The sequence below is a fragment of the Portunus trituberculatus genome, chromosome 39, assembly GCF_017591435.1.
Source record: "Portunus trituberculatus isolate SZX2019 chromosome 39, ASM1759143v1, whole genome shotgun sequence".
In the NCBI taxonomy this organism is placed as follows: domain Eukaryota; kingdom Metazoa; phylum Arthropoda; class Malacostraca; order Decapoda; family Portunidae; genus Portunus; species Portunus trituberculatus.
This window is the reverse complement of record NC_059293.1, coordinates 12,589,663-12,614,046: the sequence shown is the minus strand read 5'-3', so window position 1 is coordinate 12,614,046 and position 24,384 is coordinate 12,589,663. Positions and strand designations below refer to the sequence as shown.

General features: G+C 39.4%; 1 protein-coding gene across 4 annotated transcripts in view; it reads left to right on the top strand.

The window, feature by feature from the left end:
• The window catches only part of LOC123515594 (putative neural-cadherin 2), a 394,007-nt gene that overhangs the window by 143,056 nt on the left and 226,567 nt on the right, over positions 1–24,384 (top strand). For all 4 annotated transcript variants that reach the window (XM_045274363.1, XM_045274359.1, XM_045274360.1 and 1 more), the window contains exon 4: positions 1,807–1,862. The gene's annotated coding sequence lies outside the window, so the exon portion shown is untranslated. The remainder of the gene's footprint in view (positions 1–1,806; positions 1,863–24,384) is intronic.

Below are 24,384 nucleotides of genomic sequence, written 5' to 3'. Positions count from 1 at the left end.
AAACAAGAGAAGAGTTGGCACATCAAGGATTAAAAGAAATACAAGACATGGCAGAGAAAGAAAAGAATCCTAAGAAAATATAAATAAGATTTACATGATTATGTCTTGTAGATAATGAATACCCCCTGGAAAGAAAAGAACGCTCGATACATCAGGACCCAAAGAAAATATGAATAAATAATATAAATGAGAGAAAAAATAGGACGTAAGGAAAATATGAAGACTTCTTGCTTGTACTTTAAAGACGAAACATACGTGGAGTAGAGAAGGACAGTCGACACATCAAAATTTAAATAGAAAACAAATACGAAACACTCATTTGTAGATGTCTGCGAAAGAAACGTACCCAGAGCCAGATACATTGAAAATACGAATATGCTGGTTAATCGATGTCCGATTAGAAAATTGACTCAGGGAAACTAAAGAAAACATTCGGCGCGTGAAGAGCCAATTTTGAGGCGCGCCCTGGAACACTCAACGACACGCCTCAGCGCCACGGTGGCCGCCGATAAGCCGATACCCTTTACGCCTGGCTGAGCGGTGTCACGGCGTCTTTAAGTTGTTATTGATCAGTGACTTGCCATTGAAGAGCCGAACCACGACACCCCCGCCTTTTCCTCTGAGGCAGCCGGTGGCAGGCAGAGGGCGTCAGGAGGTGGCAGTGGGGGATACGAAAAGTCATTATATAAACACGCTTACTTGAGATTTCAGAATATGGTGTAGAAAAATTAGTTTAGGTTGGTGTAGGTGAGGGAGTCTGGATTGGTAGTGTTATTAAGTTAAGGAGTGTCATTAGATAAACACGCTTTCCTGACCTGGGGCTGAGAATGTTCTGATTTTTTTTCTCCCATATATTAAGATTAGGGGGGGCCGCCGTGGTGCAGTGGGACCGCGCGCTCTTTGTTGGCCCCAGGGTTCTCAAGCGTACGGGTTCGAATCCTGGCCACGGTCCTAGATTATGAAGGGCATCCACTCTGGGTAACGGTCCTAGCCCTAATATAATAGAGAAACCTGATGTAAAAACTAAAAAAAAAATAAATAAATAAAAATAAGATTATGTTACGTTATATACGAATATTCAGTCTAGCTTTGTTTTCTCAGTGTCTGGTTCATGTATGTTGTAGTACTTATGGTTTCTAAGTCTCCTGTCACTTTTTTTTTTTTCTGACTGACTCGTGTTCGTCGTTCGCATCCTGTTTGTCTCTTGTTTTGTTGATTTTTTAACGTTTTACTTTTGTGTGTAGTTTTATTCTTGTCGGTCTTCATTAGTCTCTGGTGACATCGTCCTGTTTTGTCTTGTTTTGTCTTCTGACGGCTTATCTAGACTTTTCGTGTCTCGCTTTGCCTTCCTTCGTCTCTTCTCGTATCTCTTCGTAATTTCATCTCATCTTGTCTGATCTCGGCTTCTCTCGATCCTCATCTCGTGCAAACGCTTAGCCTGAGAGATTGACTTCTGCGTTCATTTCCTATAATAAGAGGTAAATTCTTGGTGATATTGTAAGCTGGTATCACTCAAGAAAACGTGTGAAACTGCAACGCAAATGAATACCTTGGAAGCTTTTCTTTTTGACTCAGACATGGCTAAGTGCTGGGACGTGGGCAACTCTAAGGATTCTTGTTTCAGGGACGCTTTATCCTCTTAGCGGCGACTTGATAGGCTCATAACTCACCATTGACTCACTGCATGAAATTCCATCACATTCCTCAGCAACAACAACAGTAATAGCAGTAGTAAGAACAAATAGTAATATGACATTGATAACAGTAATAAGTAGTCATATCATAACAGTGATAATATTTTTCCAGGTGCCGAGAGTAGAACCGCTTACTGGATCCAAAACGAGGCGACGTAGGAGAGTCTGGTGAGTGTTGTGCTGCTTTCACATGCTGTAAGATTTAAAGGCACTGCATCGCTAGCTTCTCATGGCCAGCGGAAGGAGAGGTAAGTTAAGGGATGCGTGTTTCAAGGACGTGCTGGCAAGGGAGGAGGTCACCCTTTGTTTCTTGCTCCTTATCAGTGGTATCTCAATAGGGTATCGTGGAGAAAATAATTCGTGAGTTGTTTGTTTTCTGATATGGTGTTGAGTTAGAATGATTAAAAAAATGGATTCCCTTTGTTCTTCCATTATATGTTGTGTGTATACAGGAGGCAAGCCAGGGAATATGTAAAACTAAGGAAAACCCGCATGATTGTCGCTTCTCAAAATAACTGGATTGAAGAACGCTGCTGTATGTATTTCGGTATCTATTTCCTGTCTAACGGATGAATGAAAAGTGAACATCTAAGACAAACAAATGAAACAGTAAACACTTCCTTGTAGTCAGCTGATAATACTATGAATCATTACTTTAAACGACTTGCACTTCTTTACTTATTCTTTCTCTAACGGATAAACGGCAAGTGGGCAATAAATGAAAATAAACGAATGAAATAGTAAACACCTCCGTCGCCTCCATTCTAAACCGAAATTCTTGACTGCAGTGAATGATAAGATACGTTATCCCAACTCCTAATTACCCACCTGTGAACGGGAGGCATCTGCGCGCTAAGGTGACACCGCAGCCGCATTAATAGTCATGAAAGTGTCGTGTCTCGCCGCAAAAGACTCTGAGAAGTCCCCGCTGCGGACCTTTTAGGAGGAACGCGTCCCTTGTTTTTTCACCTGCCGCCTCACACTCCGCAACCACAGTCACCCTGAACGCGGTGAATTTTGCGTGGGGTTCAGCTTTTGGGTATCACAGAAACACCGATGAACTGATCTGAAGGCGTGGTATATTGGTGGTGTTCAGGTTAGGGTATCATAGAAGGGCGGAATAGATTCACCTTTAAGTGAAATTGAGCTTGCATCACTACTCTCATAAAAGCACTAATAAGTAGTATTCATAAGGCTCATAGCACAAAACAGTTTATCGTTCTTTACATATATTTCTATTCTATTTTTACCCACCACTTGAGTTCTGCGTATTTGTAAAGGGTTTATCTTTATATAAAACAGTTCATTAGTCCATATATTTATCTTTATTTGAGTTATATGCATGTAATTCTCTGGCAAGTCTTGCTTCTATCCTTGGTCATTGCAGAACTCAACACAATTCCGTTAATTTTTCAGGGTGTTTCTGGTGGACTTTGCGACACAACGCAAACTTTGTACCTTGTTCACTTGAGCTTGTTTCACTGATTATCCGGAACGGCCTCGCCAACCTTCAGAAGCCTATAGGAAATGTGTACAGAGGAGTCTATTCCACACAAGCTTGTCCCTTTTCGTTCTCAACAGTGTATAGGATGCCTAGGGACTCTAAACACTACCAAATTTTTCACTTTGTCATTAACATACATGAATTCACAGGACATTATGGCACATGCACTTGTGGTCTCCGTATATGCCAAAGGTTCCTGATGTACAGATTTCGTTCTGCAGGATAAACATATTCCTGTTCCTGAAATTGCTGAAAGGCTTGGAATGACAGGAGACATTGTCGCTTTTACCTTCAGTCTGTTGGACGGAAATAATTAATTAGGCCATTAGCATATTCAGTTCCCTGCATTATGTTTAAAAAGCAAGTTTATAATAGGAATAATTACGAGCGTGGGTTCGGGTTGACGTGCGTGTATGTGTGTGTGTGTGTGTGTGTGTGTGTGTGTGTGTGTGTGTGTGTGTGTGTGTGTGTGTGTGTGTGTGTGTGTGTGTGTGTGTGTGTGTACGTGTGTGTGTGTGGATGCATGTTCACTGGAATGGAAATAATAATAAAATGATTCAACGCATGATCGAGTGTTAATCATTCTGTCGTTTGCAAAATTTAACATCGTTTCTTCCCTGATACATCATGGGTGGTTTGCATGAGTTGTTGTTAGAAGCACTCATGTATAATGTGTATGTGTGTGTGTGTGTGTGTGTGTGTGTGTGTGTGTGTGTGTGTGTGTGTGTGTGTAATATGTATAATGGCGAACTGTTCTGGAAATAATGCCTCTTTACGTATATCCTCTGTTATTTCTTTAATATGTATGAATAACACCAGGATTGATAGGAAATAAGCACATTACGAAAGAAAAGAAAAGACTCATAATATAAAAACATGTTTGGTTTAGAATACAGGAAGTTCTATCTAGAGGAGACCATACTTATTCTTCATATATTGAGTTAATGTATCCAAACAACGTGAACATATTATTATTATTCATTATTATTAACAGTTTGTAATTACAGGATGTATGGTCAGTGGTTGAGTTAGTAAGTGAATTTAGTTGAAATGTGGTAAGGAAATTAGTTAATTATACTGAACAAGGATGAAAAGAAACTCGATCAAGGTAAATTATGATGAGACAGTTGCTGGATGAGAGAAAAAAGAAAAATGTCTGATCAGGTTACTTGGTGAAATGTGGTGAATTAAAGGTAGATAGGTAAATTGAATAAGAAGAAGAGAATAGAGATATTTTGGCACTAAAGAAAATAGCTGGAGGAGGAACAGGAGAATACAAACATTTTCGAATTAAAAGAGGAAACAGCTTGGAAAGGAGGAGAAGAGAAACATTTTGGCATAAAGAAGAAAACGACTGAAGGAGGAGAATAAGAAAATTTACAACTAAAGAAGGAAAGAGCAAGAGGAAGAGAAGAATGGGAATATTTCGCCCTTAAGCAACTGGAAAATAGCCACCTGACGTATGGGAAAAGACCATAGAAACCTGCCCTATAAACCACACAAACTTTGCAACAATCACGGGCCAGTGCTGTTCTCTACGAGCAGCGTGAATCACCTCTCGACACTCACTCCACTTTATTGCCGACGCTTCAGTGGACGCGTGCAGATTCCCACGAAGATAAGACGAGGCAAGACAGCGCGATAGACAGTGCGGGAAATGAGACAGGAGAAAGATGAAAGATTCAGGAAAAAGACAAAATGTTGCGGAAGATTAGAAAGATGGCGAATGGAACGCTTTGTCTTGTTTTATTTATTATTTTTTTTGGGGTGGTTTTGTTTTGCTTTCCACATTTCTTTCTCTGCTTGTCAAGTGGTCCAAGGTCAATATATACACTACCATTGAGTCTGTGCAGAATAAATATAGAAATACCCTACACATTGCACTGTTAAATCTCCATTACCACTAAAGCGAATACCGCCTTTTGATAACATAATACTTCGGTAAACACGCCATCACTCGATCCCTTTAGCCGGTGAATATAGAAACGCCGCACACATTGCACTGATAAATCTCCAATACCACACAAACTTTATAAACTGAATAGCGCCTTCTCGTAACTCAATAACCTCAATATATACACCACCACTGGGTCGCTTTATTGGGCTGAATATAGAAACACATCACAGATTCCATTGTTGCAGCTCTTACACATTTTTTCATTACTGTACAAATTACATAAAGTGAAATGCTACTTTTGATAACATAGTACCAACAAATGTATACCACCAGTGTGTTCTTTTAGAGAATGAATATTGAAGAAAATACCGCAATGTTGTTAAGACTCTTACACACACACACACACACACACACACACACACACACACACACACACACACACACACACACACACTCTTCATAATGTCTTTTTTGATAGTATAACATAACCCTTATACATGAATATACAACCCATCAATACATAAATGCTTTTACTAGCTGAACGTATACATACATCACTTATTCCACTGTAAAAACAACTTATACACACACACACACACACACACACACACACACCACAAAAACTATTCACAACCTTGTACACAATATAAGAGGACTAAGACAGAAAGAAACGATGGAATTAAATCAAGGTACCGCTTTTTTCCCTCACCTCTACCTGTGCGGCATCCAACCTTCTGCTTCTTCTTCTACTTCTTTGTACGCATTTACTTTGTGGGTCTCGCCGCAGATAGAAAAAAAGTTGTAATCTTCTTCCTTCGGTGATAATACAAGTTTAGTTAATGGGAGTCGAGAGGAGAAAGAAGGAGGCAGGAAATTGAGTGGTGACTATTATTTTTCTTTTGTGTATTTGGCGTCTTTGTGAGGTCGTTATGTGAGAGAGAGAGAGAGAGAGAGAGAGAGAGAGAGAGAGAGAGAGAGAGAGAGAGAGAGAGAGAGAGAGAGAGAGAGAGAGAGAGAGTCCTAAAAATTCTTCTTTAGATATGTGGGTAATCTAGTTCAAGATGCTCACCACGATTACTTTAAAAAAATGACATTATAGAGGCTTTTAAGGATTTTTTTTTAGATTTAATGACAAACTAACAAGATTTCTACAATATTAACAGCAACACACTAATTCCTCTTTGCTTCCTTTGAAAATAGTTGTGGTGAGAGAGCAAAGCGCCCTTGAATACATCCCAGACAACTGTGACCAGAAAAAAAGAACTTGAAGCAGATACCGGGATACAAAGACACAAGAGATGAAAATATAAAGGGTGATTACTAGAGCAAGACGTCCAGAAAAATAAAAATAAAAAGCAAAAACAATTACAGGAGAGGAGAGGAAGAGACGTGCAAAAGGATATATGTTATCCATCATGATATTGTTGGGAGAGAAGTGAAAGAAGAGGTGGCAGTATTAATTGCAATCATGCTTCTATTAATCTATATAAAAGAGAAGCAATATACGTGTCTTTTATTGTGGTTTCTCGTGACATAGAAGACGCTGGGATGTTGAAGAAAATGTGTGGCGATTGCCTCTCATAATCTTTGCTGTAATGGAACAAAGGGAAGAAAAGACTCATATTTTCCACCACTGTCTGCAGCTCACTAAAGGAAAGGCTTACATATGATAAACCTCAAGTCCAGTTAAGGAAATTCTCACTTAGTCGTATTTCTAATCATGTCTGTATTTCAGCTTAAAATTTTCGTTATTGTCTATCATGTTTGGGACTCAGCTTTGAAAAGTGTTGTTAATCATGTTCTTTTAAACATTAATGAATAAAAACTCAAAACTCTTAGTTTTGTCAGTTGTAGTTCAGCTTAGCAGAGATTTCCTTATTTTTTAAAATTTTGTGTGCAGTCAAACTGATAAAAATATCCTTTATAATATTGGCCGTTTCTTCGAGCTACATTGGCAAAGACTCAAGTACTTTTTTTTTTTTTTTGCTAACATCTTTGATTCAGCTTAAGAAAGAGTCCCTTATTTCATATCAGATCTACAACTCAACTTTGATGAAAATAATAACTTATACATATGTACAATGGTAATATTCCCTCAAATCTCTTCACCTGTTATCAACAAGAGATATACAGGAATATTTCAACTCACACTCCCTCGTCCTATAGTTAGTGTTAGTTGATGTAAGTTGGCATGCCTAGAATTATCAGACGACGGTGGGCGAAATTGGAAAAAAAAAAAAACTCCGCTCGATTAGTGACTATTTCAGACTTCACACCAGCCTGGACGATATAAAGTGCCATAGAATAAACTTTCCACTCCTGCCAAGAGCGCTAGATTGGCAGGTTAGGACGGGCACACTAAGACAGGCACACTCGTCATTCCCAGCTTAAAACGATTCCCTCCGCTGCTAGTCGGTCACGAGGATCCTGTCAGGGAAAACATATCGTGCACATTAGTCCAAGAATCGCGCTTTGTAGTCAGTAAGAGGAGGAAAAGACGCAGGGATGGAGAAGTATTAGCGCATTAGAAGAAAACACATAGTATAAATTAGTCCAGAAATCGCTCTTCGTGGTCGATAACATGAACAAATCACGCAAGGAAGGGAAAGTTATTAGCGCATTACTGCCTCACACAGCCTCTATTTAACAAAGCTTGGTGTATTAGTCTTCGATAATAGCCATCCTTGTTTTAATGACCGTGGGAATGTCTGTCTGTCTATAAGGGGTTGCTTTAGAGGTTTAAATAGATGCCTGTCTAGTCTCGAGTCTCAGGTTTCGCGACGTATCAAGGGAACACAAAGAAACACGAAGGAAAACTAAATAACACTAGATCTAGATGCGACTGTGATGAAGTACGATGTCTAGACCAAAATAAGAGGTGCTGGATTGTATTGCAGGAGAGTATTTGTGTTCTTAACCCTTTTATTACCATAACACGTTTTGATATTAATTCTACTTACTATTTGACGATTTCATACAGCTTCAGAAACTCATGTGGGGATTAAAATAGTGAAGAATCTGGCCATTACTCTTCTGACCTCTATAGATCCTTCTAATGTCAATAAAATGGTCTAATCGTACACAAATCTCAAGGTAAAAAATGTGTCTCAGTATTGAAGGGGTTAAGAGGTGTGAACTCTCATTAGTTTGAAGTTTAGTTGTGATGATTAGTTAGAGTTTCTTAGTGTTTTCATAACTTCTAACAGAAAAGGCACAGAAAGGAAGAGAAAGATGGAAAGGAAGGTATCAGAAAGTACAAAAAAGATCAAGGGAAAAACTGAACAACTGTATGAAAAAATTAGAGATAGAGGAAAAGAAAAAAGGAACTAGTCAAGAAAAAGAGCGTGAATAAAGCGAAAAACCGAAAGCTAACATAAAAAGAGAAAAGGAAGAAAGTCGAAAAGCAAACAAAAATGGTCCCCCACTAGAAAAAAACGAAAAAAAACGAGGAAAAACAATACCTATGGAAAAAGGGAGGGAGAAACAGATAAAAGAAATAGACTAAAAAAAAAAAAAAAAAAGAAAACGAAAAACGCAGAATTTCGCGCCCAAAAAAGTAGCAAGAGAGACAGAGAGAGAGAGAGAGAGAGAGAGAGAGAGAGAGAGAGGACAGGAGTTGCGGTGGGTTGGTCTGGTACGTATAGAGAGTGAGTCCGCCAGCCGTCAGTTTGCATTGTGAGAGTTATGAAGTGGCGTTGTCGGGATTCCAGCTGAGGCCAGTGACGGGACGCGGAACTTGGGAATGCTGAATGGACCGCGAATGAAGCAAAGTGGTCCAGCTTGGGAAGGTTCTCTCTCTCTCTCTCTCTCTCTCTCTCTCTCTCTCTCGTGTTTCTAATGCCCTATTGTTAGTGTGTTCGCCGATAAACCTACTTGTTCATCTATTTATCTGCTTTTTTCATCACCAAATCAATTGCGGTTTTGTTTCTCCTTTCGTGATGTTTTCTATTCATTTGTCAGTCTGTCTAATTTACCTATTCATCATCAGGTCAGCTACTAGTTGTTCTTTTATGATATTTTCTTTTCCTTTTGTAGTGGAAGGTGGTAATAGATGGAAAAAGTTGTATGAAGGTATAAGTACTAGATTAGATCAGCTAATATTTGTTCTTCGTTTGTGTTCCTTTACATTCATCTCAGCAGTGGATGAAGTACTAAGTAACAAAATAGTATGCAGGTCACTCACTATTTGCTCTTCCTTTGTGTTTCTTTATTTTCCTCTCAGCATTGGATGGCATTGATAGGTAACAAAATAGTATGCAGGTCAGTCACTATTTGTTCTTTCTTTGTGTTCCTTTAAGTTCCTCTCAGCGTTGGATGGAAGTAATGGGTAACAAAATAGTATGCAGGTCAGTCATTATTTGTTCTTCCTTTATGTTCGTCTCAGCATTGGATGGCATTAATAGGTAACAAAATAGTGTGCTGGTCACTTACTATTTATTCTTTCTTTGTGTTTATATTCCTCTCAGCAGTGGATAGAGATGATAGGTGACATAATATAGTATGAAGGTTACTCACTATTAGTTCTTTCTTTGTGTTTCTTTATCTCCCTCTCAGCAGTGGATGGACGTAAAAGGTAACAAAATAGTATGAAGGTCAGTCACTATTTGTTCTTTCTTTGTGTTTCTTTATCTTCCTCTCAGCATTGGATGGAGGTAAAAGGTGACAGAAAAATATACAGGCCAGCCGCTATTTTCTTTGTTTCTATATCTTCCCCTCAACATTGGATGGAGGTAAGAGGTGACAGAATAGTATGTATAGTAGTATTCTGAAAGGTATCTCGTCTTAGTACGTCAGGATATCTTCTTGATAACTTGAGGCTAGAAACGATTTTGAAGATATATTCATAATGTTTTCCCGATACATGTTAGAGTAATAAATCTCAAGTTACAGTTCAGCCCCGCGTCATATTAAAACACTGAGCGGGAAGAGGAAGAATGATATAACTATACCAGGTTCTCTTTCTCTTTTAGTTTTAATATTGCCTCGTAATAGTGGATTTTAATTGAATTTTTTTGACGTGGTATTCAGTCAAATAAAATCATCACCAGGTTGTAAATTAAGGTACTGAGAAATTATGTACCAGTGAGCATCACCGTTTATGAAATTAATATTGCAACAATTCCATTTGCCTTGCATTAAGTGGATTATAGAACAAAAAGATCAGTGTTTTATTACAGCGACTCTAACCTCTGAATAAGCATGATCCCCTTTTAAAAAATGATGAATCTATTGTGCTTCATATGAGATTGATAGTGATAGCAACGTTACTGAAATATTAACAGTAACTCATACCTCACACCACCACGCTATTTCCAACGTAATTGTACTCTTATTTATGTTTCTACTTCATAAAAAATGTATACATATTTATGATTCTGACGCATAAGCAATAGTTGTGTTTATGCTTTTACATCATGAAATAATAAAGAGAATAGCTCGTTTACCAGACTACTTTTAGCGAATGACAGACAGGTGTTGATATTCCTGCTACTTCAAATCAGAATTTTCCTCTCTCCTACTTCCTTCGAGTTCAGGAGTTTAAAAGGACTGTCAAGATATTTTGGAGCTTTCAACCTACCTTCCACTTCAGCTACATTTCAAAGGAGGACTACTGAGATATTTTTTGTATTGAAATAGCGAAGGTTTCGAGGTTTATTTTTTTTATTGTATATTTAACCTTTATTCATGGGTGAGAAATAGTGGTGTTTTCTAATCCATTAATTGTCTTTGCCCAATCTCTACACTATGCAAAAAGAAAAAAAGAGGGAAATAGGTGGAAAAATAAAGGAAATAAACAATCAAATAAATGAAGTAAATGGACAAATCAGTGAAAAGAAAAAAAAAAACATATATACGTTGAATGAGAACCATATTTAGGCTGTACAGCGAAAACCCACTACAAGAAGTATCCTGAAAATGAAATAACTGGAAGGTCTTGAAGATGAAGAAGAATGTTTACGTGGATACTATCTGCAATAAAAAAAAAAAGATAAATAAATAAAGTAAATAAATAAGTAAATAAATAAATAAATAAATAGATAAAAATAAATAAATGAAAGAATAATAAACAATAGATAAATGAAAATAGCAAAAATATAAACAAAAACGTGGATACTATCTGTAACAAAAAAAAAAAAAAAAGAATGAAAAATGACAAAAAAAAAAAAAAAAAAAAAAACCTACGCGCGTTAATAATCTATAAATTCTCCTGGTTCTCAATACGGGCACAGGCAGGGCCGAGATAACAGCATCTCCAATGGCATATCTAATGTTGGGAATTTACGAGGACCCGAGTGTAAACAAGCCCTTAATGCTCTTGTTTTGAAAGTAAATCCCGGGAAAGGGGAAGCGTGGGAAACAATTTATCGGTGTGTGTGTGTGTGTGTGTGTGTGTGTGTGTGAGGTGGGTAAATGGTACAGTAAGCAAAATTGCGTCTTTCTGGTTTAATAGGGTTTAGTTGGGGAAGGTCAGGCAGGATATATCAAGGGGTTCAAAGAGGCTGGGTTGCAATGGGATGGACTGCACCGGGTTGTGTCAGGGTTGGTTGGCGTGTACTAGACTGTTCTTGTTTGTTTTAGGCTGGACTGGATGCATTCGGTTTAATGAGGCGTATTAGGGCTGGTTTAGAATATTTTGTGGCTCGACGAGTCTTACAACGGTCTAGGTATTGCTGTAGTGGGCAGAATGGAGCTGGACAGGGCAGGACTACAAGAGACTGGAGGAAATACGGGAAGGTTGGATTAATTCGATCTGGTATGGAACGATTTGAATAGTGTCTTGCTGAAGTGGACTTGATTAAACTATTTCGGACCGGATTTTCTCTTATTTGAATTTTTTTTTATGTTAGCAGAGTACAGAATTAGCTGTTTTGGGAGGAAGGCCAGAACGTCTAACTTCATAAAAGCGGTTTTAATCAGAGAAGAGATGTGAAGTTTCCAGTTTAGATTATAAGTAAAGGACAGACCGAGGATATTCAGTTTAAAAGAGGGTGACAGTTGAGTGTCATTGAAGAAGAGGCGATAGCTGTCTGGAAAGTTGTGTCGAGTTGAATTTTTGAGGTATTGAACAGTTTTCTCTGCCCCAATGAGAAATTTTAGAGAGATCAGAAGTCAGCCGTTTCGTGGTGTTCCTGCATGATCTGTTTACTTTCTGAAAGATTGATCGTCTCTGAAAAGACATGGAAAAGTGTAAGGTGGTATCATCAGCATAGGATTGGATCGTATCAGAAATTTGGTTTAGATCATTGATGAATAGAAAGAGAATGAGTAACAAGACACAATCTTGAGGAACACCACTGTCAATAGATTCAGAAGAAAAGTGGGTGTCTACCACAGCGGCAACAGAACAGTCGGAGAGGAAACTTGAGAGAAAGTTACAAAGAGAAGGGTAGAAGCCGTAGGAGGATAGTTTGGAGATGAAAGCTTTGTGCCAGAGTCTACCGGGCTCAAGCTGTGTCGGGTTTGCTGCGCTGGAAAATGAAAGGCTGGGGTGAGATAGATTGTGTCTGGCTTAGGAAGGTTGCGTCGATTCTCAGGTGACAGCATCAGGTCACTCTAGATCAGGTAAAGTCAGGTTAGATCTGGTCAGGTCAGATCAAATTAGGTTAAGTCAGGTTAGGTTAGGTTAGATTAGGTTAGGTTAATTTAAGTTAGGTTAGGTTATGTTACATTTTGGCTTGCTTAATCAGGTTAGATTTGATTAGTTTAGCTTAGGTCAGGTAAGAGTGGATTAGGTTAGGTTAAGTTGAATTAGATTGCATTAGGTTAGGTTTGGTTAGATTAGACTAAGTTAGGTTAGGTTAGTTAGGTTTGGTTAGGTTATGTCAAGTCGGGTTTGGTTTAGTTTGGTTTAGTAGTTTGGTATGGTTTGGTATGGTTTTTGGTATGGTTTGGCTTGCTTTGGTATGGTATGGTATGGTTTGGTATGGTATGGTATGGTATGGTTTGCTTTGGTATGGTATGGTATGATTTGGTATGGTTTGGTATGGTTTGGCTTGCTTGTTTATTTATACCATTTTATACTATTTTGGTATGGTATGGTTTGGTATGGTTTGGTTTGCTTTGGTATAATATGATATGGTTTGGTATGGTTTGGCTCGCTTTGGTATGGTATGGTATGGAATGGTATAGTATGGTATGGTATGGTATAGTATGGTATGGTATGCTATGGTTTGGTATGGTATGATATGGTTTGGTATGGTATGGTTTGGTTTGATTTGGTTTGGTTTGGCTCAAAAGGTTAAGGGAAAATCATTATCATCCTCACTTACGCGACACCTCAGTGAAGAAAAAAAAAATATATAAAGCCTTTTCTTCGAACGCAATCCGTCCTGCAGTGTCATATTGAAACTTTTCTTCATAGATTTATTTCAACTTTTAAAGAAGAGACCAATGAAACCTCAGGCGAAGGAGTTAAGCGATCCATCTTCTTGAAACTTAGAAGGGGCAGGACGGGGGCGGTGCGGGGCGTCTTTCCCTCCTGTGGACGTCTGCGGGGAAGAGAATTATCGAGTCAGTCTTTGGATTGGGGCTGGCTGTGCATTGGAGAAGAGTGCATTGAAGGTGAGGTAAAGAGTGAATAATCAGGTTGTCATCACTGAGTCAATAGACATTTATTTTCATTATATTTTCGGTTCTTTCAGTTTCTTAGCATGTGAAAGGCTAGCAACAACCTTAATAGGCTCTCACCTACTTAAACTACAACAATTTATCCAGCGGTCAAGGTTAAGTTTCTCCAATACAGGCACTGATACAGAAGTGAATTTGTGGTAGTTTTTTTTTTGTCCTTCATTATATCTTCCGTTCAGTTTCTTAGTATGTGAGAGGCAGGTAACATTCTTAACAGGGTCTTATCTATTTAAACTACAACAATTTATCAAACATGTCAGGGTTTCTCCAATACAGGAAGTAGATTTGTGGCAGGTATTCGGTCCGACATTTAATCTTTCCTTCAGTTTCTTAGCATGTGAAAGCCAAGCGACAATCATATCTGGCACTTACATGTTCAAACTACAGTAATTTTGTCAGAACTCATATAAGGTTTCTCCAGTACGGGCAAGTTCACAGCTTATATCTTGAGACCTACTGTCACTGTAGCAATTATTTTTTTTGTCTCTCATTATATCTTGATTTGTTTCAGTTTCTTAACATGTAAAGGGCAAGTAGCAATCATATCAAGTCCCTATTTAAACTACAGTAATATATCAAGATTCACATTGTTTTTCGAGTACAGGCCGGTTCACAGCTTGTATCTCGAGATCTATTGACACTGAAGTATATTTTGTGGCAGGATTCATGTCTGTAACATTGATCTTGCACATATAAAAGTACCTATTTAAACTACAGTAATATATCAAGATTCACTATGTTTCTCGAGTACAGGCCGGTTCACAGCATGTATCACGAGATCTATTGACACTGAAGTATATTTTGTGGCAGGATTCATGTCTGTAACACTGATTTTGCACATATAACACTTCAAACTCTACTTGCAACACTGAAGATGCTACACGTAACACTCAAGACTCTACCGTGGGCGAGGCAATCAGGTTAGCCAAACAAGATTACCGTCCTGAATCAACCGAATGATTACTTGAGAAGATAAACTTTCATAAGACCGGTGAAAGTTTGATTTTTTGAGACGAGTGTTGCTCTTGGAGAACTCGATAAAGAAACGGCTTTAACTTGGAGGTATAGAAATACTTTAGTTTTTCTTTCTTGTCTTTCATATCGGTTAATTTGTTGTGTTTTGTGTATTTTGTATGTTTTCTGCCATATTTTCCTTCCTTCTTTCCTGCTATTTTTGTTTTTGTTTTCATGTCATTGGCACACACACACACACACACACACACACACACACACACACACACACACACACACACACACACACACACACACACACACACACACACACACACACACACACACACACACACACACACACACACACACACACACACACACACACACACACACACACACACACACACACACACACTCTCTCTCTCTCTCTCTCTACGTACCCAAGCTGTTTATCTACTAGTCTTTCTACATGGTTAGCTGCCTGCCTACCTATGTATTGCTGGTAGTTATGTGATGAGGAAGAGGGAAGAAAATGGGACTGAAAGAAAGAAGAAAAGAGAAAAAGAGAGAAAGAAAGTATATAGCTAACTATTCACCACAAGGCTTATCAAACCACACAGCAATTGAATAAGGCGATAGAATACGTAAAACAAAAGAATTCAAGAGCCAAGAGCAAAGTGGATTAAAGCAATAGAAAGAGGAAGACTAACAAGAAGGCAAAAATTTACATTCAGAAGTGCTTGATATTCCGTCCGTCATGTTGAATCCAGAGGGAGTGTTGCATGTTAAAGTATCAATGCATCACCGAAGAGATTGATTTAGTAAAGTATTTCATATATTAACGTTTAGAATGAAGCGACACCTCAATTTTTTCTTTTTTTTAATATAGGGAGTACAAAAAGAATTAATTAGCACAGAGGGAACTGACACAATTGAATGCATAATTTATACCGATCGTAGAGAGAGAGAGAGAGAGAGAGAGAGAGAGAGAGAGAGAGAGAGAGAGAGAGAGAGAGAGAGAGAGAGAGAATTTTCTACGATTGTATTCTTAGATATTCCAGTACCTTTTCTCGACTAATTCTAGCAGGCTGTAGTCATAGGATTCTAATGATTCTTGTGATAATTTGACAATAATTCTGCAGCATCAGCAGAAAAAAGAACATGTCTGAAAAGTGACGAAATTAAAAGAAGTGGAAATAATCTTAGTGAATAAAAAAGAACTTCCTTGCAAAATACAGGTCGTGTTTTCAATTAATTTCCTTTTTATTTTCTTTTACATTTGTTGCTACATATTGCATTTCCTTTCTTTCTTCAACAGATGGAGTTTTATGATGAATCTCTCTCTCTCTCTCTCTCTCTCTCTCTCTCTCTCTCTCTCTCTCTCTCTCTCTCTCTCTCTCTCTCTCTCTCTCTCTCTCTCTCTCTCTCTCTCTCTCTCTCTCTCTCTCTCTCTCTCTCTCTCTCAGTAGCACGAGGCCGCAAGACCAACATCCTTATTATCAAGCGGCTGCACTTAATGATCAGCACGTTTTTTTCATCGATACTCGAGACGGTTCATTAGGACGAGTCTTGCCTCATTGCACGCGTCGTCTCTTGACCTGTGGTGGTGGTGGTGGTGGTGGTGGTGGTGGTGATGGTGACGGTGGTGGTGGTGATGGTGGTTGGAATGCATGAGTGGCCACAAACTAGGGTGTGGCCTTGTTGTTGTTGAGGTAGAGTAAGTCTCATTTGTCTTTGTAATCTATTTTTTGTTGTATATTTTATTCCCGTTCTTTTTCTTTTCAGTGGTGATATATTTGCGATAAATTAATTCCTCCATCATATTTATTTCAACATTTATTCCCTTTGATATATATTGTGTGAGTGTTTTTTTTTTTTTCATGTCACTGTCAAATTTGTTTAGAGTCAATTATGATTCTTTTGTAGGAAGGAAATTAGTGTTTCGTCGATTTCTCTCTATTTCAAATTGTTGCTGCTGAAATTAGAGACAGGAAAAAAAGGCAAATTCCGTCGATTTTATGGAGAATTGTAATGAATTTAAGAACGCAGATTATAAATTGTTATATTGCTTCATTCACGACGAGCTGAAGGAAGCGTGTTTTATTTCGTTCGCTTTCACAAATTTTCTCCTTCATTTTACTTTTCTCTTCTAAACTCTTTTAATTTTCTGCAGTCATTTTCACGGCAATTCTAAGATTTCTTCCCGCAAGCAATCCGTCTTTCTTCCTTCCTGTGTGTGTGTTAATCAAATCTCTGCTTCATTTTTTTTTTCCTGTTCGAGACGTTCTTCATTGTAGAATTTTACACACACACACACACACACACACCCGAGTCCCGGTAAGCGGCGAGGCAAATCGGCAAGCCTCTTAAAGTGTGGCCCCTGTTCACCTAGCAGTAAATAGGTACGGGATGTAACTCGAGGGGCTGTGGCCTCGCTTTCCCGGTGTGTGGAGTGTGTTGTGGTCTCAGTCCTACCCGAAGATCGGTCTATGAGCTCTGAGCTCGTTCCGTAATGGGGAAGACTGGCTGGGTGACCAGTAGACGACCGAGGTGAATTACACACGCACACACACACTGGGGTCCTATCAAAGGCGCCCTTCTCGCCCTGAACAAGTCTGAACGAGATTGATTAATTTGCCACGACCTTTGAAGACGCCCTTTAGGTCTTCGCCACTCAGGTTTGGCAGCCTTATAAGTAGGAAAGCGAGCTGTTTACTCCAAATTGCCTGCATGTTTGCGATCCTGAAGTGATCAGCGAGGTTAAGCAACGTTAGGTCTGGTTTGTGTTTGGATGGGTGACGTGAACCTGGTGTTGTGTAGCTCAGAAGTCGAGTAATATGCAGTAATTTTCACCGTACTTGTTGTGTTTTCTTAGTATTATTCTTTGTGATCTGATGACTGTCTTACCAAAGCAACAGAGAAATGACAGATTTTTTTTTAGCAGATTATAGGATTTAACATGAAAGGAAACGCCAGAGATATTTAAGTAAGAGAGTGAGTGCATTATATGACTCGATTATTGCCTTAAACGTCACCAGATTTCGATTTAGTCCCTTATAATTGTACAGAAAAACTGATTTCGGTTCATTTCCAGGGCAGATAGAAGTGCGAATGAATTGAACTTAATTGAATAACTTAAATGATGCAGCTCATGGCACTACAACAGCGAGGTCATATGGCGCCATAGATAATGTTTAGATATTAAAATAAAAGAAGTGTGTGAAGGAGCAAAGTTAGAAGCATGAAAGTGAAAGGGTAGTTGTGTAAGGGAACAGAGATGTGTGAGAGAGATAGAGAGAGAGCAAAGTTACCTGTGAAAACGAGGGGTAGTTGTATGGGGAACAAAGGTGTGTGGGAGGAGCAAAGTTACGTGTGAGAATGGAAGCATAATTGTGTGAGGGAACAAAAGTTAGGCTTAAAAGAGAAGGGATATGTGTGAGGGAGCTAAAGTACGAGTATGTATAGGAGCTAACCAAGAAGACGGCCCTCGCTGGCAGGTCAGCGACACATTAATAGGTCACCATAATGAAGGACGGACTAGGCTGTCCAATTGACTCTGCTTAATAGCTTCATTAACGACCACACAATTGACTTCAGTAATTATGGGGCAAAACAGGCATGGCTGATCTCTAATTTGCATCCCTATCATGGCCTGCATAGTCTGTGCACTTCCTGTCGCTCACCTGCTGCCCTCAAATTCCTCACTTTTATACGACCCAGTTAGCGGAAAATCGCATGATTATTTATACATTGGTAGAAAAATGTTATTGTTTAGAAAGCTTTCCTCTTTTTTTCCACGTCCTCTTGTTTTCTGTATGTTTATTGGCGTGCGTTCAATGAAATTATGGCAAGATTCATGACGCGGTTTCTTTTTCTTCCTCTCTTTCTCTCAGCAACAACAGTACATGCGCAGCAGCAAAATATGAGCGCGTATTTTGACGATATTTTATTGTGGGATGCAACAACATATGCAAAAGTTGGTGTTAACTTCCTTGAATTTATGAGAAAAATATTCCTTCATCAGCGTGCGCCAAATATTTTAGTGTAGTTTAAAAGTAAATTGGAAATTATCATTTTTATGTAATTTATTGCGCTCGCGAGGGAGGGAGAACACACACACACACACACACACACACACACACACACACACACACACACACACACACACACACACACACACACACACACACACACACACACACACACACACACACACACACACACACACACACACACACACACACAATTTGGAAATGTGGAAATGACAATTAATTATGATTTATAATTAATCCATCACGCTTCCGTGCAGAGAAGACAGGGCGTCCGGCGGCAGGTGACGTTTCTGTATTGGGGACACGGCCAGGACAGCAGGTAATGGACAGCCGTGTTACTGCCGTCCCTTCCTCGTATGGTAGGTAATGGACAGGCGTGTTACTACCTTCTCCTCGTATGGAACTCTTCTTTCTCGTATATCAAGTAATAGACATGAGTGTTACTATATTTCCTTCCTCATATGTACCTCCCTTCCTCGTATAACAGGCTCAAGTGTTTTATCTTCCTTGTATGGACATTACCTTACTTTCATGTAGGTAACAAACTTGAGTGCTGTTGTTTTCTCTTCTCCGTGTAATAGGTCGGGTATTTAGGTGTTGCTATCCTCTCTTCTTCGTATGGACCTTATTCTCCTTTTTTATAATAGGTAAAGGACATATGTGTTTCTAGTTGGTATTCTTGGTATAGTATGTAATAGATTTAAGGGCTGCTATGTCCTCTTCTAACGGTGACAGGTAACACGTGTAGGTATTCCCACCTCGTATAGTAGGTGATAAATTTAAGTGTTGGTGTTATCCCTTCCTATGCCAAATAAAATAAAAAAAAGGTTATTTCTTTAAATTGTTGCCTTCGCAGAACTGTTGTAAATTGAACACTTCTTTCTTTTTGCTTCATATTATTTTTGTATTTTTTTTATGAATGTTTATATATTTCAAAATGCTTAATTCAGAACACACGTACTCGTAATCTGCATTTTTCGTCTTCAGTGTTTATTTATGAATTGTTAATACTTTCGTAGAACGCTCACTCAAAACTATCATACTACAATTTTTTTCCTTTCATTATTTCTTTCCACAAAAATGTTAACCTACCAAACTTTAATCTACACCCAGAGAAAGTGTTTCCCTTTTTAAACTTACCCTTCCTGTACACTATAAAAAAAAAAAAAAAAATCCACCCATTCTACTCCCTTTGACCCACGGCCCCCATCCCACAACTACCCACGCCCCCAACCACCAACACCACACATACCTAACACGACCCACGTCTTTCATCCCGCCCACAACTCATGCTACCCATCCCTCACATAACCAACGCCTCTTCCTACTAACCACACGCCTATCATTCCCCACACAAACCACGCTACCCATCCCTCACACGACCCACGCCTCATCCCACTAACCACCCCTACACGCTTATCATTCCCCACACAACCTACTTTACCCATCTCTCACACAACCCATGCCTCTTCCTACTCACCACGCCTGCACGCGCTCACCTGGCACCCCGCTGAGGTAATTAAGTCCACACTGAATACTAGTTAGGGGCACAAAATAGTCGCTTCCCCTTTTAAATCCGTGCACGATCCCCATTTGCATGAATTAAAACGTTCACTGCTGCTGGCGGTGGTGAAAAGAATAGGAATATGTCAGCGTAACTTACCCAGCGGTTTGCCATATGTGTGTGTGTGTGTGAGAGAGAGAGAGAGAGAGAGAGAGAGAGAGAGAGAGAGAGAGAGAGAGAGAGAGAGAGAGAGAGAGGAATGTTTTGGCAACTCAAATATACTTTCTTTTTTGTCACGAAGTTTTTGTGGCTAAGAGTTGTGATTCGTGAAATGTGCGTAGATATTGTGATGTAAATAATCTACTTTTTCTTTGATGCGTGGGTAACAAAAAGGCGACGTAGAAGGAAAAGACCCAAGCGGAAACGGTCAATCCTTCAATCCTACGGTCAAAAGGATTATCCAAAGTTATAGGGAGAAAAGTCTTGAAATGTCTTGCACGCAACATTGGATAGGTGAAAAAGAAGAAAAGGAAAGTGAATATGAATTGTGTCTCTGTAGTGGACAAAGGCTTTTTTTTCCTATTAGTGAGAGTATGCATATATTTCATTACTAGAGTATTCATGAGCATTCCTCTTTTCTTTTTTTCAGGTACTAACTGACCTAATATACTGAAAAGAAGAAAAGCAAGATAAATGTAAATGATCTCACTTTAGCGGACCAGACTTTGTTTTTCTATTAGTGAAAGGCGGTGGCGTAGTGGATAGGGAGGCGGTGGCGTAGTGGAGGTGGCGTAGTTGATAGGGAGGCTGTGGAGTACTGGATAAGGTGGTGAGCGTGGGGATCAGATAGACGTCCACGGGTAGGTTCGACTCCCACCAAGTACGGTCTTGAAACTTTACCATTTGTCGAGTGGTTTAAAGTTACCTACATGCCACCATGATACCCAGGTTCTAGGTTATTACACCAAAGATGCGCTTGGGTGGTGATATGGGCCCTAATATGGGTACCACTATAGATAAAATTGCCTGCGCCACTAATGGGTGGAAGCTGAACAGCGCTTGTAATGCTCTTCAAGTTACCTACAAGCGCTATAGGCCAGGACAGAAAAAAGGGAAAAATGTTTGTTTCATTATTATAATATTCATAAACATTCACCTTTTCTTTTTTAGGTGTTATCTAACCTAACATAAACTTATTTGCACGTAGAGTCTCCATATTGATTTGAATGGAAGTATGGGTGAACGAATGAAAAGGTGAATAGTAATCATACCAATAGAAATAGCAATGGTACTGACGTATATAAAAAACGAATAAAAAAGAAACAGTCCGAAAAATCGTGACCTTGTCTGTTAGTGAAAGAAACGCAATTCTTTGACAATTCCACAAAATTCCCTTGAAAAAAATACCACGTCAGAGTTACATTTTTATCAACAGGGGGACGCGTACCTAAACCATTACATAATTTCAATATGGAACGTGGATGCGAGGCTGGAATGAAACAAAATAAGACAAAAAAAAAAAATCTAACCGGGAAAAGATTATTGCCACCAACCCTAAAAAAAAATCTGAAAAAACCTTTAATTCGTCCTCTTCATATGATTCAATAGAGCAAGAAATGGCAAAACAGTTTGTGCATTGATTGAAAGGCATCAGTATGAATAAGGCTTTCTGAGAACCAGCGACAGTCATACACGGTTGGAAAGTCTCGTTGATTCAAATAAATTAATCATTGTGTAGCTGTTACTGCCAGAGAAATAGATAGATAGATAGATAGATAGATAGATAGATAGAGATAGATAGATAGATAGATAGATAGATAGAGAGAGAGAGAGAGAGAGAGAGAGAGAGAGAGAGAGAGAGAGAGAGAGAGAGCTTTGACCGTCCAGTGTATTTATCCCCCCCGTCCTCACCTGTGGCTGTATGTGAGTGTTGCTAAAAACTCCTATTAGTGTCACTATATTTGCACCGCTCTTTGTTCTTGTGTTGTTTTGTGTATTCATTTATATATCCATTAACACATTTATTCATTCCTGTTCGTACATATTTGATGAGGGAAGAAGCTGGAGTTAGGTCTCACAAAATCGCAGGGAGCTTGTCTTGTGGCGTGTTGCAGTGCAGTTCGTAGTAAGTATCGCGGCCGATTGCAGGTCTCTGGGATGTTGCCGGAAGATGTTTAAATAATGTGTGAATTGTGTACTCGTCGTAAATTGAATCAACACAGGCGTAGGTGGAGTGTGAGGTAGATAGTTTAATCGATTATTCTTTGTATATATTCTCTCTCTCTCTCTCTCTCTCTCTCTCTCTCTCTCTCTCTCTCTCTCTCTCTCTCTCTCTCTCTCTCTCTCTCTCTCTCTCTCTCTCTCTACCACCTGCGGAGTAAGAGATAACATTATGTAGATTATCAGTGTACCCTTCTCGCGGTAAAAGTAGTGGATCGATTTAACTTTTGGCCGTGGCAGCCTCAGTGGATACAACACACTGAGACCCCCACGAATAGTCGCACTTTCATCTTTTTTAATATTGCCAGCGAATTTTGGTGATGAAGTTGCAAAGTTCTGCTGCAAGTTTTCTGGGTGTGAATATTTATAGTTCGTTTATTCATCAAGCGTATCATAAACAATGGTGATTGAAAGACACAATTTAACGTGAAAAAAGATATATGAATTTTTTGAAAGCTATTGAAAGTTTCTCCTCCTACTGTTTTACTCTTTTGGTGAACGTTTTCTACGAGCGAAGGAGAGAAGAGGAACGCATGAGTGTCCATCTAGATCTAAGTGACGTTTATTTTGCTTCACAGTCAACGTTTGCGTCACGGAAGTCACACATCACGCATGCAATGTTTAAGCTTCCACGCATTATCCTTTTTTCGAACGCTTTCTTTGAGTGAGGAGACTGAGGAACGCACTAGGTCCATGGAGATCTGAGTAACGTTTATTTTGCCTTACAGTGAGCATTTACTTTATGGAACGCACATATCTTTCATACAATGTTTAATCCTCCACGCATTACCGTTTGAAGAGAATGTGGTGAGTGTAGGAATGCCACTGGAGGTTCCGGTAACGTTATGCCCCTTTACATTGAAACTTTGGGTCATAAAAAACACACAAAGCCTCCACGATTATACATAAAGGCAGCACCGCATTGCATGACCCCCCGGCGTTACTGTGAGACTGAGATCATCAAGAGTAGCGCCAGGAAAGCTCAGCCAGGTGGCCGGGAAGGTGTAATGGTCACGGCATAGCGAGCAGCGTTGAAAGAAAACGGATGATTCTCTCCCCACCATAGTTGAGCGGAGGGACGAAGCAGGCGTAGGGGGAAGAAGCGCCGAGAGCTGCCCATATTACCAGCGCTGCACATGAACTACAATATTACCTCAACTTTTCGCGCTGGGATGGTGAGATAGTCGTCAGCCTCGTGGTGGAGGGGGAGAGGAAAGACATTAATATTTTGTTTGAGCTCGTCCGTCCTCTTTCTCTCTCCCCCTCGCCTTCTATCTCCCCTATGACATTCCGTGGACGAGGGGCAGTGTAGTGGTGACATCGCGGTGACATCGTGGCCGCTGTGTCCTGGTTGTGTGTGTTGGGGAGGAAAGTGTGGAAGTGTGTGCTCGCGTTCTCTCTCTCTCTCTCTCTCTCTCTCTCTCTCTCTCTCCTTCCTCTGTTTTTTTGTTCCTGTTTGGCGTTTTTTCCGTCAGAGAGAGAGAGAGAGAGAGAGAGAGAGAGAGAGAGAAAGAGACTGGGCTTGCCACACTATTAAAACTAATACTTTTATACAAACAAATATTTCATTTTCGATTCTACTCCAATTACATTTAACAATTTTCCTTAATCCAAGCGAGACTCAGCACCGTGCTCCAATGTATTGTGCTGTTTATTCTGCATTCTGAAAATGGATATTTATTGAGAGAGAGAGAGAGAGAGAGAGAGAGAGAGAGAGAGAGAGAGAGAGAGAGAGAGAGAGAGAGAGAGAGAGAGAGAGAGAGAGAGAGGTAATCTAATAAGACTAATGAAATAAATGCTCTCGGCTCTTACAAAATTAATAAACTTGAGCATTCCGGGACAGAGAGCAATAGAGGAAGTACTCAAAGAAATATTATGTTTCTATGATTTGAGTATATTTCATGAACCTCTTATTAACTTCTATATGGCTA